Source organism: Triticum aestivum, chromosome 4B, assembly GCF_018294505.1.
Source record: "Triticum aestivum cultivar Chinese Spring chromosome 4B, IWGSC CS RefSeq v2.1, whole genome shotgun sequence".
Lineage (NCBI taxonomy): Eukaryota > Viridiplantae > Streptophyta > Magnoliopsida > Poales > Poaceae > Triticum > Triticum aestivum.
In genome coordinates this window covers 34036197-34050098 of record NC_057804.1, presented here as the reverse complement: position 1 = coordinate 34050098, position 13902 = coordinate 34036197, and positions in this window count along the sequence as shown.

Below are 13902 nucleotides of genomic sequence, written 5' to 3'. Positions count from 1 at the left end.
TTTCCGCCGCCAATCTAAATAGCCACTCAGTAGTCCTCAAGCCAAGTATCAGGCTTGGACTCACCAGTGAACTTACTGACTCCAGTCGCCAACTTGAAGTTGGGAGGAATCACCGCGGCCCTGATGGCTCTGTTGAAACACTCTGGCCCTGAGACATGCACTCTACTACTGGTGGGCACATCCCTGTCGTGATCCTCTCGGTGAGCTCTGTTCCTATCGACCAGACCTTGAACGATAATGGATCTCGCATCAAAGCCTGGTTCTCTGGGGTCGACTGGAATCCTTCACCCAACACTATGCTGGCGTCTATCATCCTGCTGTCGAGGCACGTACGATCCACCCCTTGGGGGAGGGGTGGGCACTCGACGTCGATCATCGCGATCGAATCGGTGATCCTACTGCTCACGGTTCTTGAACTGATCGTGCCAGTCTCCACGTCCCTCACGCCTCGGGGGCGATCTAGGGCTGTGAGCCGACTGAACTGTATTTGCAGCTACGGATCTGCTGTGAATCATGTTCCGCGACTGCGATACAGCTGAATTTTGATCTCCTTCTGCCGGAGTAAATCTCTGATCTGCATCAAGCCTCTGCTAGCCTCTGACTGGGAAGGCTGAATTGACTCTGCTATACGGGCTGCGGCTGCTAAATTCTGAATCGGAGTTCAATATACCTGACTCAGTGGTGGAAAGAGCTGACGTCGACTGGAGTCCGGAACCCGTTGCCGTGCACGCTCGTCGAGTTCTCGCTAAAGGTTCTCCAGTCGAGTGTGCTCAGCCAAGTTGGCCAAACGCGCGTCCTCTAAGGCACGAGCCTTAGGGGTTTCTCCAATGATAGGAGTGTGTAGCGCATCCATGTTCTGGCGGCGAAGTTCTTCCCTTTGCAGCGAATTAAGGGGCTCGGCGAGATAATCCTCACGGGCATGTGACGGATCGCCTCCGCCGTCACCTCCATCAGCACCGGGAAAGCCAGGAGGACCGTGTGGTCCATTAACCATCAGAACCTCTGCCGCTGGATCACTGCTGTCGCACTCGGATGCAGTCTCTGCGGAGCCAGTCGACAGGTCGAACAGGCCGTAGAGAGATTCGTCGGGCTCGATTGCCACGACTTGGGCGGTGGTCGACTGGCGGGCCACCGCGTGCCTCACCCACCGCTGAAGCCTCGACCGACCAGAGCGCTTGCATCGGCGGGAAGCAGGGAGGGAGGATGACACAAAGACCGGTCGATACTGGATCGACCGTTGCCGCAGGAGGACGCTTCGGACGCATGCGTGAAAGTGCATCGCTCCACGGACTGGGAGAGCGTTGACGTCGAGCGGAGCCTCCTGAAGCCAGGCAGAGTCGTCGGCGACGAACGTGAGCGCGCCGAGATGAATCTCGCGGCCCTCAACCAAAACTCCGCCTAAAACCATGATGAAGGAGATCGGAAAAAATAGCAACTTCTCCAATAAGTCGCAAAGACACCTGCCCCAAGGTGGGCGCCAACTATCGTGGTTCTAAGTCTGACAGTAGTGTAGGGGGGTACTAATGGAGAGGCAAGATCCTAGCTATGGAGTAGTTGTATACACAAGAGATTTACGAGTTCAGGCCCTTCTCGGAGGAAGTAACAGCCCTACGTCTCGGAGCCCGGAGGCGGTCGACTGGATTATATGCGTATGAGTTACAGGGGTGCGAACCCTTTACACTAAGGAGGGGGGTGGCTTATATAGAGTCCGCCAGACCTCTCCGGCCTCAGTTATGCAGGGTTTAAGATACATTAAGGTTGGGCGTTAGTGCTAACGCTATACATAAAGTGATATGATGACCATAAAAGCTACTTAATGACCGACCATTGGCGTGCAGGGTGACTTTAGATCTCCTGGCCGTCGAGTGGTTGGCTTCATGGTCGAGTGGTTAGCTTCATAGTCGAGTGTCCTCGAGTCTGTCAAGTGGAACACCTCTGAGTCGACTGATAGGTGGTTTCTTCTAGAGATGTCCTTGGGTAGGGTAGTTTGGACAGGTCCATGATCCTACCCTAGTTACATAGCTTCATTAGTCAACACTGCATGCCATGCATCAAACCGGCTCTTCCTCCGCACTATATTGGAAAAGACTCCATATGAGCTCCTAACTGGGAAAAAGCCAAATGTCAAGTACTTTCGTGTATTTGGGTGCATATGTTTCATCCTCAACAAAAGAGAATGGTTAGGAAAATTTCAATCCAAAACAATTGAGGGCATATTTGTTGGGTATGGATCAAACTCTCACGCCTATAAAGTCTACAACAAATCCAATGGATGTGTTGTAGAAACTTGTGACGTGGTGTTTGATGAATTTAATGGCTCCCATGGGGAGCAAGTTGATATAAGTGATGTAGGTGAAGAAGATTCCTCTCAAGATATTTTGACCATGGGTATTGGTGCACTTCTTCCAATGGAACAAGAACCTCATGATGATGAAGAAGAATACAGAAGTTTCACACATCATCAAACTACTTCAACACCCATACCACCACAAACTCCTATTGTTCAACCAATGCCCTTAGTCCAAGTACAAGAAGATGATCAAGTTCCTCTTCATGATGATCTTCAGAACAAGATCATCATCAAGGGCAAGAACAAGAAAGTCCAATTGATGATGAACCTCAACAAATGCAATATGAACAAGAAGATCTTCCACCACACATTAATGATCCATATGTTGAGGATGTGGATGATGGACATGAAGTTGAACCTCGAGAAACCCTAACCTCCATCATGCCTCGAGTCGCCGGTCATGTTGATGTTGACAAAATTCTCACCGGCATATTGGAAGGTAGAGTCACTCGTAAACATTTGACAAACTTTTGTGCTCACTTCTCGTTTGTGTCTAGTGTTGAGCCCCTCAAGGTACAAGATGCATTGATGGACAACGATTGGCTCGTTGCTATGCAAGAAGAGTTGAACAGTTTTGGACGCAATCAAGTGTGGTCATTAGTCAAGGGGCCACCTACTGCGCAAAACGTCATTGGAACATAATGGATTTTTAAGAACAAGCAAGATGAGAATGGTGTAATCGTCCGTAACAAGGCAAGGTTAGTAGCACAAGGGTACTCACAAGTTGAAGGTTTGGACTTTGGTGAGACCTTTGCCCCCATTGCCCGTCTTGAATCCATTTGCATCTTACTTGCTTATGCCGCTTTCAATGGTTTTACTTTACATCAAATGGATGTGAAGAGTGATTTCCTTAACGGTCCTCTACAAGAAGAAGTATATGTGTCACAACCACCTGGGTTCGTTGATCTCGATCACAAAGACTATGTGTATAACCTTCATAAGTCTTTGTATGGCCTCAAACAAGCACCTCGTGCTTGGTATGATCATTTTAAGAAGTTTTTACTCGATGATGGTTTTGTGAGAGGGGTGATCGATCCCACTCTTTTTACTAAGAGGGACAAGGGTGATTTGATCTTATGCCAAATTTATGTAGATGATATCATTTTTGGTTCTCCTAACATTCATTTATGCAATAAGTTTAGGCTTCAATGAGAAGGAATTTTGAAATATCACTCAATGCGGATTTGAAGTTCTTTATCGGATTTCAAATTCAATAATTTCAAGAAGGAATTTTCTTTTCTCAAGCAAAATACCTCAAGGATATCCTAGAGAAGTTTGGCATGTCTGATGCTAGTCCATGCAAGACACCCATGCCAACCAAAATTGCACTCACTGAAGACACAAATGGTATTCCTTTCGACCCATCTATTTACCGCTCTATGATTGGTTCATTGCTTTATCTTTGTGCATCTAGACCAAACATCATGTTCAGTGTATGCATGTGTGCTAGATTTCAAGCTTCCCCTAGGGAAAATCATCATAAGGTCGTTAAGCATATTCTTAGAGTTGGGTTTATGGTACCCCAAGGATGCTAAGTTCGATCTCATTGGGTACACGGATGTGGATTGGGCTGGAGACAAAGTGGATCATAAGTCCACCTCCGGAGCATGTCAGTTTCTTGGACGCTCCTTGGTAAGTTGGTCCTCGAAGAAACAAAATTGTATTGCCCTCTCTACCGTAGAAGTTGAATACATTGCAACCACCAGTTGTGCAACTCAATTACTTTTGATGAGGCAAACTTTGAAGGATTACGCTATCACCTATAGACATGTGCCTCTTCTATGTGATAATGAAAGTGCCATCAATATTGCTGAGAACCCCAAAGATCATACCCGCACCAAGCACATTGGGTATCACTTCTTGAGAGATCATGTGGAAAAGGGTGATATTCACATAGATCATGTTGGCACAGATTTGCAACTTGCGGATATTTTCACAAAACCATTGGATGAAGCAAGGTTTTGTCGACTTAGGCATGAACTTGGTATCTTGGAGCTTGACAATATTATGTGAAATCTAGTACCCATTCATGCATGAAATTAATGTCTTGTCTTGATGTAGGCATATATTTAGGGGGAGACATTCAATTCATGAGTATTCTCACCCTACATAATGCATAAATATAACAAACACTCTCAAAGTTTTTATAGTTCTCAAACTATGGTACTTTAACATGATGGAGTCGTGACTATGTGCCCAAAGTCTACATCTTTGCAGCACTATATTCCACATGCTCAAACATGGTGACCTCGGTCATCGCTTGTGCATTGCTTGTGTGGACTCTCATTACTTATTTTGATTGGGTTGTTATTACATCTTAGTATGGCCTTAGATTACTCAAGTTTTATTTTCCCCATAATTCTCAACAAAACTCCTTGGTGGAGTCTATACCAAATCATATTTGTTGGACCCTTCCGCATCTCTCCCCTGCCTGATCTTGTTGTCCAGTGACCGGACATCCGGCTCCTCAGCCGGACATCCGGCCCCTGGAGCAAAATCCTTCTGAGCTCAAACTGCAATCACGCACTTTCAGTGGCCGGACATTCGGGCTCTTGCCGGACATCCGGGCCCTGAACGTTTTGCTCCTTGACCCCCACACGCCGGATATCCGGGCTTATACCCAGATGTCTGGCCCGTTGATTCTTCTGCTCTCTAACCTCTGACCTCCGCTCTGCTCGCTGACCTCCGCTTGATTCTTCTGCTCTCTGCTCTCTGACCTCCACTTGCCGAATATTCAGGCCTAGCCCCGGATGTCCGGCCCGTCGCCCGCAGCCACATATAACTAGGGAGGGGCGTGGGATTTGGGGGGCAGTTCCTCACTCACTCTCGTTCATATCCTCATCTCGCCACACACAGCCACCGCCGCCTGGCTGTCGCTCCGGCCCTCTCCTCCGACCTCCGGCCCCGATATCCTGCTCACGGATTCTACTCCTCCCGTTCTACGATTCTATCCAATCCATTTCTTGGGTTGTGGTGTGAATCCCTCGGGGGGGGGGGGATTCATCACCAGAGTTCCTCATGGCGCGTACCAAGAACTGCGGCCCCAATTGTCCCGAGCCTTCTTCCCAGGGTATGGATGCTATCTCTCCTTCATTCTACTTTTATGGTGACCGAAAAATCTTAGGGCTTCACTCTCTCATGCATATCTTGGCGTCTATATCTCTCTAGAGTTTCGGTGTCTCTTGCCTAAGCCTAAAAATCTTTCTATGTACTCGGCTAATCAATTTAAATCATGGATGTCACATTTTTGATCTACCACTGGACTTATTCTATGGTCATGCTCAAAAATGTTCATCCCATTGTTTAATTTGTTTTATCTGTGTCAATACTTGTTGGCCCCTTCTCATCGGGATCTGTCATTATCCATTCCAGTTGTTCGCCGGCAAGGCTCAACCGACTCCGATGAGCATGCTCGGCCTAAGAAGAAGAAGACCACCAACAAGAAGGAGAAGCAGGCACCATCCACTAGTCCATCGGCCTCGGATCCAGATGATGCGGACTATGTTGGGGAGGAAGAGGATGATAGTGCACAAAGACACTCCGTTGGACAGTCCAAGCCTGGTACTAGGAGGGCGCCGATGCCTCAAGTTCGTGATTCTGCAATGCCCGTTGTCCATGGTCGTCGCATCTCCATGGACCTTCCTGTTAGCGGGGATCGCCCCACTCACAACTTCAAAACTGTGGGGGCGGGTCAACATCTTGTGTTTCATCGGGATGTGAATCAATATGAGATGGTGGCTGATGCCGAGGATCCTCGGTTTCGGACTCGTATGCAGAAGGATCTCTATTCCAGTTTCGTCCATGGGCGTGGACTTGCTCCTCACTCATTCTTGGATCTCAACTTCCTGCGTGATCATCCTGCCATATTTCCTAACAATCCGGTCAAGATCATTGATGATATGACTCTTGTCCCGCAATGAACTTCAGGTGTGATTGGAATGAAGCTTCCATTCTACAGTTCTATGCCACCTGTTTCTTTGGTCCGGACAAAACTCTCACCTGGATGACCGATAACAGTACTCTGAGCATCACCTATGACAGGATTGTTCAGATTTTGGGTCTCTCCGGTGTTGGCCATTACATCCACAGTATGGATCCTGCGTTCAAGTCCAAAGGGATTGACGCTTGCTTGCCACTTGTAAAGCCTACCTCTTAGCTCACTAAAGAAGAACTTGAATATCCACTCAATGAGGTATCCATCTTCCGTGCTCCTTACTACATCCTCTATCAATGTGTGCTTCGCACTCTCTATCCTAAGAAGGGAGATCGCTCGAGGGCTAACAACTATTGCATTGACTTGATGGTTCATATGCATGACAAACCCACTGAGCCTCTGGACACAACCCATTTCATTTGGCATGAGATCTGTCTTTGCAGTTTCATTCAGATGCGCTAGTTTCCTCATGCTCCATTCATTCAGGCTCTGATTGATCACACTGCTCCCTTTGAGGTGGTTAAGACTGTTGTTCATTCCATTTGGAAGCCTCCTCCTCATATGCGCGCGGTGGCTACTGCTCAGACTGCTGCTCCTACTCAGCCTCGGAGGTCTGCTGCTGGGACTCAGCCCACTGGTTCCTCTGTCCCATCTTCCTCGTCGGCTCCTCGTGGACGCCTTGCCTCGTTCTTCGGCAAGGCTCAATCTGCTATCATGAGGGCAATCACTTTCAGCTGTCAGCAGAATCATGATGTTCAGAAGTGCCTCATCATCTCCAAGAATCAGCTCAAGCAGCGCCTCCGTGACCGTGGGAGTCCTGTGAGTGATAATGATCCTATTCCCGCGGCTCCGTTCACTTCTACTTTCGGTTTCCCATCTCATGATGAGTATCCCGAGTTCTTTGCTGATAATGATGACATCCGCCAGGAGTGACCGAGTCCGTTTAGGTCTTCGCCCCTTTTTACTTGTTGCTGTCAAAGGGGGAGAAGTAGTATCTTAGTATGGTCATGCTATGATGTGTTGGCTATTTGTGTTAGCTCTACTATTATTCAAACTTGTTATGTTGCTACCTATGTTATTATCTTGATCATGTGAGACTATATTGTTACCTTGTGGCTATGAAATGTTTTTAGTCCATGTGTTATGGGGGTTTCATATGTGCATGTCTCTCACATATATATCTCCTGGAGATACATATGCATCCTAACATATTCATCTCATGCTCATAATGAGGGGGAGCTAAATACAAATAGAAACATCAACATACTTTGTATTCTTGCTCTCATGTTTGTCAATGCTAAGATTATTTATTGCAACTGTGATACTACATGTGTGATTGTCATCAACAAACAAAAAGGGGGAGATTGAAAGAGCAATCATGCCCTTACATCATGTTTTGATGTTGATGATAATATACATGTAGGGGACTAACAATGGTTATTAAGTAAATCTCAGGTGTTAGTCCCCGGTTCATCGAAGTGTGTGAATCAAGAGCATACAAAGTGATTTTACTCAAGGATGAAGCATAAAAATTGATTTCATATTTGTTTTCTTGAGTATAGGATCCTGGACTATTAAGAGAGGATTGATAGGGTTAGTTAAAGGCTTGCTCTTGCCACAAACCTCATTGCCATACATGCACATGCTAGAATCTTCATGTTTCTGTCTCTTGGCTGCCGGATGTCCGGGCCTCACGCTGGATATCCGGCCTACTTGCCGGATATCCGGGCCTAGCCATCCAGAGAACACTTTTGTGCTGTGCTGCACGACGGATGTCTGGGTGCTTCCCTGAATGTCCGGGCCTTCCTGATACGCCGGATGTCCGGGCCCTATCCCGGATGTCCGATCTCCACTACCCTTAGAACAGCTAAGGTTCTGTAACCTATTAGTGATCACGCCGGATGTCCGGCCATCTGCCAGATATCCTGGCCTTCCTGATATGCCAGATGTCCGGCTCCTTTGTTTTCTGTTCTGGTTCTGTTTTGTTCCTCGAACCTTGCCAGGCCGGATGTCCGGCCCCTAACCCGGATGTCCGGGCTGCCCATTCACTTGCACTACAACGGCCATAATTGTGCTCACACTGTATATAGCCCTTCTTCCCCACGGGAGAGGGTTGACCACTCACTTTGAACAAACCCTAGAACACATTTCACTCTCTCTCTCTCACTACTCCACACCAAATGTTAGATCCCCAAGGGATTTGAGAGCATTTGAGAGAAGCTGTCTGATCAAGTGATAGATCCACTCCTTCTCCTTCTTTGCACCAAAGGAATTCGTGATTTGAGCAAGTCTTGAGCTTTTCCCCATCGTTCTTGTTACTCTTGGAGGTTGGAGACTGAGGGAGTCCTGGACTAGGGGGTGTCCGGATAGCCGAACTATCATCATCGGCCGTACTCCAAGACTATGAAGATACAAGATTGAAGACTTCGTCCCGTGTCCGGAGGGGACTTTCCTTGGCGTGGAAGGCAAGCTTGCCGATACGGATATGTAGATCTCCTACTATTGTAACCGACTCTGTGTAACCCTAGCCCTCTCCGGTGTCTATATAAACCAGATGGCTTTAGTCCATAGGACGAACAACAATCATACCATAGGCTAGCTTCTAGGGTTTAGCCTCCTTGATCTCGTGGTAGATCTACTCTTGTAACACACATCATCAATATTAATCAAGCAGGACGTAGGGTTTTACCTCCATCAAGAGGGCCCGAACCTGGGTAAAACATCGTGTCCCTCGTCTCCTGTTACCATCCGCCTAGCCGCACAGTTCGGGACCCCCTACCCGAGATCCGCCAGTTTTGACACCGACATTAGTGCTTTCATTGAGAGTTCCTCTGTGTCGTCACCAATAGGCTCAATGGCTTCTTCGATCATCATCAACGATGCAGTCCAGGGTGAGACCTTCCTCCCTGGACAGGTCTTCGTATCTGGCGGCTTTGCACTGCGGGCCGATTCACTTGGCCATCTAGAGCAGATCAAAAGCTACGCCCCTGGCCGTCAGGTCAGATTTGGAAGTTTGAACTTCGCGGCTGACATCCGCAGGGACTTGATCCTCGATGGATTCGAGCCACAGCCGAGCGTGCCGCACTGTCACGACGAGCATGATCTAGCTCTGCGGCCGGACAGTACCCTGGAGGCCGCACTTGAGCCCGCTCCGATCTTCAATTCGGAGCCGGCTACGCAGATCGAGGACGGATGGCTAGACGCCGCCTCGGGGGCTGCAACCTCTACGGCGATAGAGCCGAACACTGACCTTGTCCCTCACGAAGCTCGTGACTCCGAGGTGCCGGACTCCTTTCCGGACTCCGAACCTCCCGCGCCCCCACCAATCGAATCCGGTTGGGCGCCGATCATGGAGTTTACTGCCTCGGACATCTTTCAACACTCACCTTTCGGCGACATCTTGAGTTCGCTAAAGTATCTCTCTTATCAGGAGAGCCCTGGCCGGACTGCGGCCAGGACAGTTGGGATGCGGACGACGAAGAAATTCAAAGCCCACCCACCACCCACTTGGTAGCCACTGTCGATGATCTAACCGACATGCTAGACTACGACTCCCAAGACATCGACGGTATGGACGACGATGCCGGAGACGACCAAGAACCAGCATCCATCGGGCACCGGAAAGCCACCCCAATGCACGACGTATACATGGTGGATACACCAAAAGGAAGCGACAACGAGGAAAAACAGGACGTGGTGAAGGACAACTCCCCCAACAAACAACCAAAACGGCGACGCAAGCGCCGCCCGAAGACCGGCCTAGATAAAAACGGCACCCATAAGGACCCGGCCCTAGAGCAGGGCAAAGCAGCGGACGACGAACATGCCAGAAAGCAAACCATCTCCGGCGAAGACGATCTCACATCACCAGAGCATATGAACCTCCATAAAAGGCTCGTCGCCACTGCAAGAAGTTTGAAGAAGCAAAAGCGGAAGCTCAAAACAGCGGAGGACGCACTCAGAATGAAATGGGGCAAAATACTCAACACCGCAGATAAATACGGCGCTAGTCACCAGACAAAGAGCTACCCGAAGCGCAAGCTGTTACCCGAATTTGACGAGGAGGCCTTAGAGCCCCCGTAGTCAAAAAAGAAAGAAGCCGCCTGGCCGGATAGACAACCAGATGATAGGCCAAGAACAGCAAGGGGCGCCGCACACAAGCCAGCACACGATCAGCACAAAGATCCTCGGAAAAAGGATGACCCGGCCAGGTCTATCTATGGGCCAAAAAAGAAGACTCCAGGAAGCAACATAAACCGTCGAGCATTTGAAGACAACAGCACACCCAAATACAGGGGCGCCGCACACCCACTGTGTTTTACCAACGAGGTACTGGATCATGGATTTCCAGCGGGATTCAAACCCGTAAACATAGAGGCATATGACGGAACAACAGACCCCGGAGTCTGGATTGAGGATTATATCCTACACATACATATGGCCAGAGGAGACGATCTCCATGCCATAAAATACCTACCCCTCAAGCTCAAAGGGCCAGCTCGGCATTGGCTCAAAAGCCTCCCAGAAAATACCATTGGAAGTTGGGAAGAGCTTGAGGATGCGTTTCAAGCAAATTTTCAGGGGACTTATGTCCGCCCTCCGGATGCAGATGATTTAAGTCACATAACTCAACAGCCCGGAGAGTCAGCACGCAAATTCTGGAACAGGTTCCTCACTAAAAAGAACCAAATAGTGGACTGTCCGGACGCTGAAGCCTTAGCAGCCTTTAAACACAACGTCCGAGACGAATGGCTCGCCAGACACCTCGACCAAGAAAAACCAAGAACAACGGCCGCACTAACAAGCCTCATGACCCGCTTTTGCGCAGGGGAGGACAGCTGGTTGGCTAGATGCAGCACCAGCGACCTGAGTACATCTGAAGTCAGGGATGGAAATGAAAAATCACGACGCAGAAAGGATCAGCGCCGGAACAAGGAAAATGGCCCAAATAGTACGGCGGTCAACGCCGGATTCAAAAGCTCTCGGCCGAATAACAAAACACTACCCCTCAAGGACAACAGTGACGAGCTATCCAATCTAAAAAAGATTCTGGACAGGCTATGTCAAATACACGGTACCTTCGGAAAGCCTGCAAACCATACCCACAGAGATTGTTGGGTCTTCAAGTAGTCCGACCGACTTAACACCGAACACAAGGGGCTCGACACACCAAGTGAAAGTGACGAACCCCAAAAGCAGCACTCCGGAAAACAGAAGACTTTCACACTAGAAGTCAAAACAGTGAACTCACTTCATGTGATAACACGAAAACACAGCGCGGCACCTGCCATACCAGGACACCGTCCGCAGAATGGGGATAGACCCTACCAACATTCGCCATAACAGCACTTCCTTCAAAGGAGTGACGCCAGGCCTTTAAGCCAATTATACGGGCTCTGTACCACTAGAGGTTGTGTTCGGTTCATCCGACAACCTCCGTCGCAAAAGGCTCACTCTTCGTCGCGCCCCATTTTACAGTGGCCATCAAGCACTACTGGGATGCAAAGCTTTCGCCCGCTTTAATGCCATACCACACTACACGTCTCTTATACTTACAATGCCCGGTCCATGCGGCATAATCTCATTAAAGAGTAACTACGAGTGTTCCTCGACCACGGAGAGCGTGGGGCTGCCTTGACAGCCACTCCGACCTTGCAGGTCAAGGCCCCTAAACATAGGTCATTCAGACCCCAGACACGGTTAGGCGAGTCCGGCGTAAATAAACAAGGGGCTTCCCAGCCGCATACCCCCTTTATAAGGGGCCGCGTGTATAAATGATGAGAGCCAATAAAGCTCAACTTCCTTCATCTTCCCAACTATACTTTATTTTAATACAACTTTTGCATGATATTTCTTAGAAACTAAGTCCTTCTCTTTTACAGACGAAGCACGTGCTACACCCGTCCAGGATACAGCACAACAGAGACACAGGCGCAGAGATGCAGCAGGGACCCGTTGCAAGGATTCTTTTCAGATTAAGACCCTGCGTAAACCTTTCTTACTGTCTCTTGTTGATACACATCCCCCGGTTTCCTACCATAGCCGAGGAGGAGGCTGGCGTTTTGGCATCGGCCGCGTCAGAAGTTCCCGCCTGTACCTAGACACTAGGGGCTTAGGGCATTGTTCTGCCCGGTATCATAAAGACCGAACACCTCAGGGAGTGTTCGGCGTCTTGAGTTAGGCCTTATATGCATCAGCTCCGAATCATGTCTTTGGTCAAATGTTGGGTTTGCCCGGCTCCTGTGTTTTGCTGCCTTACGTTCCGTATCATCGGCTAACGCGGCACCAGGAGAACTACTGCGATTGTGCCCCTGTTCGGCCGGGCGAACACCTCAGTAGAGAAAGTGGAAAACTGACTGTCATGATATAGCGAGAGACTGGTCAACCACTCGATCGACCATTGGAATGTTTAGAATTCCTCCGCTTTGATGAAGGACCGCTTCCCGGTCAGGCACATACGCGCCCCGAGTTCAGGGAAGAGCGGTACCGCTAGGGACTATATAGTAGCCCCACATTCGAGCTCCTATGGCTAAGTGAAAGTGATAAAGCGTTATAGTCTGGTTGCCTAGTTTGCTACGCTATCACCTCCTTAAAAGGACCAAGACGTTGGATTAAGTGTGAAAAAGCGCTTTTCTTTCTGCAAACACCCCCGCACCATGTGCGTGGGGGCTGAAGCCAAAGACTGCCATCTTTCAGATTATACATACACATACGGCCGCACAGGAGATAGTTCAATACTTGAACGCACAAGTATAAAAAGCTATTGCATTATAAACATGATCTCACAAATTATACATGTCATTTGAACATGACATCTTTCGAGCACTGCGACTCTATTAAATGAGCGCCCTGCAGGACTTCCTCAAAATAGTGCTCGGCGGGTAATCGGCTCTTGTCTGAACCCCGGGATGCAACAGCGGTGGCATCCATGTCCGCCCAGTATGTCTTCACACGGGCGAGAGCCATCCACGCACCTTCTATGCATGCCGACCGCTTCATCGCCTTGATATGCGGCACCGCCCCAAGGAATTGCTGCAACAAGCCAAATAACTCTTCGGCTTGGGCCTTTCCGGCCATAGATGAGTGATCACATCCGTCATGGCAAGTCCGGACAATCTATTCAGCTCCGCCCACTCAGCCAGCCGATCAGTCAACGGAAGTGGACGCTCCGGACTATGGAATTGAGACCAGTAAAGTTTCCATTTCGTGATCCTTCTGGCCTCGGAAGTGCACGACTGCGTCCGCCGCACTCGCCGCCAAATCCAGATAAGGATCCTCTGCACCACACAACTGGCCCAGCTGAGCATACTTCGGATCCGTGAATTTCCTACGCGGAAGAAAGGGCTTTCCAGCCGCAATGTCTCCGGCCTGACGCAGTTCCTCCTTCATAGCCCGCATCTCACTCCGGGCATCCTTGACTTCGGCGTCGGCCTTCTTCAGGCCCTCTTGCTCCACTCGGCGTTCTCCTTCAAGAACCTCACAACGGTCGGTAGCATCTTTTAATTTCAAGGCCATTCCGGCCAACTCTTCCCTGCTTCGGCAGTGAGCAGCCTTTTTGGCTTTTAGCTCTTCCGCTACCTTCAAGGCAGCAGCATTACTTATCCTGGCTTGCTCCTCG